Genomic DNA, 4,147 nt, shown 5'->3' on the forward strand with positions numbered 1-4,147 from the left:
GTTTCACTGTGTGAAATATAAAATCAGCACATATAAATATAAAATATATAACTATATATAATATAATAAAATGGCACATGTTTTGCATTGTTCTGTTTTGGTTAGGGTATCCAAAGCTACTCTGTTTTAAAGTATTTTTCCATTATCTCTACCTCAGTGTTTGATAGAGTTAGATTTAAACCTTTACCTTTTGTAGATTCACAGATTGGAGGCAAGAGGAAACATTACCAATTTAAGGCCTAATAACAAGGAGAAACATATGGACTTCTCCTGGAGCTATGAAAATATTTGGTGATAGAAAGGCAGTAGTCTAAGTTCCTGCCTGGTTGGAAGGTAGACAGGCCCGGACATTAGGTAATCATGCATATGAACAATTTTTTCACCTTCTTGGCTTTAGCTACTTTTGAAATGGTAGGTATAATAAACCATTATATTTTGATAAAAAACCTTCTAGTCTGAAAAGTTCTGTCTGAAATATTCATTTTTCTATGATCCCTTGGAACTAAGATTTATTTTGTTCAAGTAAGACAATTTACGCGATCAGGGTAAGATATTCTGGTTGGTCTGATCCTACATGGAAGAAGGGTAAAGCATCTGGTAGACATTTGTGCCAATGAGACCGCATTTGGGAAAATTTCAGCTGCAGAAGTTTAGAAGTAGCTCTTAAGCAAGGCTTACTTTGAATCCGTTAGCTACACAGAGCAAACTCAGTTGAATAAATAAGTATTTGAAAAAGCCATCCCCTTTGGACCTAGCTAAAAATGCTTCAAAGTATGATTAAACTAAAATGAAAAAGATTTAAAATAGTCATTGACAAAAAAAAATTACAAACGTGAGCATTCAACTGAACAATATAATTATTTTCCATTATACACAGAATTTTAGGGAAATAAGATCAGTAGCATTGTTAGAAACAATAAGGTTTCCTTGTTACAAACAGGCACCCAAGGATATAATCCTGTATAAATATTGCATCATTAACTACCTAAATTTAGAGGACATTACATGCTTCAGCAGCACATGAACCCAAATTACACCAATACAGAGATTAACATGGCAATTGCAAAGGATGATATGAAAATCTGTGAATTATTCCAGATTTTTCATTCTTCAGATGCAAGAAATGAAAAACAATTATTAAAAAGTTGATTACAAAATTAATAGTGTAACAATACATGTAATCCATATAAATAAAAGTTAGTTTGACATCAGTGTATTAAATCTTCACCTTAGAAAGGCCTTTACATAGCATAATCGTTATAAAACTTTTAAAATTAGACAACATTGTCATTTTATTCCAAAGAAATATACTATAAGGACCTAGTAAAAAAGGAATCTTAAACTGTTTTGGTATGGAATGCAATCTGAAAGGACACATTTATTAATGAGCCTATATATTATAAAACAATGTAGAATTCAAAGTCTTATATCTAGGAAAGAATAAAATAGATAATTGGCATTATACAAACAGAATACAGAATATTTAAAGGTATAATTTTTCACATAAGCACCAGAAATATCTTTAGTTTCTTTAGTACTCATTTCAACAGATAAATTAAAATTTGTGAATAAAAAAAAGCAAAAACTCGAGGGTGTCCAAGATGGTGACGGGGAACTAGGGGAATGCCACAGCTCTCCCCAACCAAAAAGAGAGTTTGAGTTCCAACGTTTAATCTCCCCAAGAGACCGACAACAACAAAAAAATCAACATCCAGAGAAAAACAGGAGTTGAAAAGAAGAATTTCACAACAGAGAAGCTTGAAGACGCCTCCCCCAACGTCTATTGGCCACAAAGCAGCGTGCCAAGCCATGGCCAGCCCGGCCTGGTGGGAGCTACCAGTGGCCCAGATAGATACACAGGGAGTTGTCTGCAGATCACCGGCACCAAAGACCCCTGAGGTATGAGTGTCAGACCGGCTGATCCTGACGAATGAAGAAACCTCCGAGCAGGGAACTTGCACAAAGATCCCACCCCTTCCCCTCACTCTCCATTGGAGCAGGGAGGCTCCATCCCACCAAAGCCACTCAGCCCCATGGCAGGAACCTCAGAGATACATGAGATGCCCACAGAACACCAGAGCAGAAGAACTGAAAGGAAGTGGTGCTGATCCAGAGAGCACAGAGACAAACCCCAGCAATCAGAACCTGAACAGAGTCCCCACCCCACCCCTCGGGTGGAGGCCAGACGCCCATCCCTTGGAGCGGACCCAAACAGTGTCAATGGGGGCAGTGACAGAAAAGAAACACACAGAGCCACCACCTCTCAGCCTAGCCCACAACCACCTCAATTGAACTCTGATTGCAATGGCAACCAACAACAACCTACATCACATGAAAACAAATAGCTCCAGGGTGAGTACCCCGCAGGGGACAGTGTATTCCTCAAGGGAGACCAGAGCTGGTGGTAATTCCCAGACCCCCTACCCCAAAACCTGCACCACAGGACCCACTAAACCTAGAAACTGTTCAAGAGCTCCACCAGCCCATGAATCACACTCAGCTGGCCAGGCTAGAACAAGAGAGACCCTGGAAGGAAGCTTAAAAGCCCAAGCCTGGTACAGCGCCATTGGGTCAAGAACCCAACGGTGGAAGAAATTTGAACTGTGTACTCCAAGCTGCGTAATCTAGGTGGGATACACAGCAGCACAGGTCCAACAGGTGTGCCCAGGCTGGGGTCTGGGACCAGGCCTGGGGATCTGGTGCCTGAGCAACATAACCAACTCCTCCCAACTGAAATCAGAAGCTGAGCATACGCCTCAGTAGAGGGGAGAAAAACAGGGAACTACACTCCTGGTAATCATGCCTGTGACAGCAAAAGATGCGGGGGGTTCAGGACAAGAGAAGCCCAAACTCCACAAGAACCTGACCCATGTATTCTAGGCTAAGAATTGAACAACACAGGCCTCCAGCACCCGATAATAGTCAGGAGCTCAGGCTGGTAAGGTGCTCAACAGTACAGTGCTTGTCTTAGGTGCAAGAGGCCCTGGATCTGATTCCTCAGCAAAACATAAGCTGAAAGGGCCAGATGTGGTGCTATGGGTCAAATGGTAGGGTGCCAGCCTTGAGTTGAAGAGCTGAGGGACAGCACCCAAGACCAGAGTTCAAGCCCACAAATAGCCAAAAAAGTAAAACAAAACAAAACATCAGGAGACCATAGCAGACTCCAGCATCTGGGAGAATACATCCAGCACATCCAAACTAGCCAAGAGCACCTGTAGGAACAAACAGGAGCAGTCTAGGCTGCTCAACCCTTCTAACGGCGGGAACTGCCAGTGATCTACAGCAGAGAGCTGAGAATCCTGTGTGGGTCAGACCAGCAGCTGGAGGTCGGCCCCCAACAGAACCGAGATCAGGTACAGACTCCCTCTACCAGCACAGAAACAGTAACCAAGCAAAGACAGACACCTATTGACCAAAACAAAATTTCAGATTAGTCTGCAATAATCCCTGAATAACCATGAGAAAATCACAGAGAAATATTATAAGGTTTATCAACAGCTAGGATAGCAAGCTATCTCTAAAAGCCAGCAGCAACCCAGGGGAGAGCCCCACTGGGAGCAAAGCAGGAATGGAAGACAAACACTACATCCAAGACATGCTGGAGGCAATGACTCAAGAAATAAAGTGAGAAATAGACCAGAATTTGAAAGAACACCAGGTCAAAATACCAAAAGAGGTGCAGGACATCAAAGAGGAGATGCATGCAAAAATAGAGGTAGCACACACCTCACTAAGCCATGAGATAAGTGACAAAATAGAGGCAGTACACACCTCATTAAGAGGTGAGATTAGTATTTTGAAAACCAACATTGAATCCATTAAAATCAACAATGAGTCCATTTCCTCCATGCAAAACACAATGGAAGCCACAGTTAACAGAGTGAACAAAATGGAATTCAGAAGACAGAATACATCAACTGGAACAAAAAATGACAGATATGGAAAATTCACTTAAATTATACCAAAGGGAAATTCAAGGGCAAGCAGATAGTGCCAAGAAAATTAACCTTCATATACGAAGGTTAGGAATATCAAAGCAAGGGAATGCAACACCTATTCCCCAAGATAATCGGTGAAAATTTTCCCCATCTCAAAAAAGAACATCTTACTCACATAACAGAAGCATATAGAACACCTAACAAGCAGG

At 41.5% G+C, this 4,147-nt stretch overlaps 1 pseudogene; it reads left to right on the top strand.

Moving 5' to 3' along the window:
- Positions 1–1,005: 1,005 nt before the first annotated feature.
- Positions 1,006–1,104, top strand: LOC138822642 (U6 spliceosomal RNA; annotated as a pseudogene).
- The last annotated feature ends 3,043 nt before the right edge of the window (positions 1,105–4,147 follow it).

Source organism: Dipodomys merriami, unplaced genomic scaffold (genome assembly GCF_024711535.1).
Source record: "Dipodomys merriami isolate MVZ:Mamm:240054 unplaced genomic scaffold, mDipMer1.0.p SCAF_113, whole genome shotgun sequence".
NCBI lineage: Eukaryota > Metazoa > Chordata > Mammalia > Rodentia > Heteromyidae > Dipodomys > Dipodomys merriami.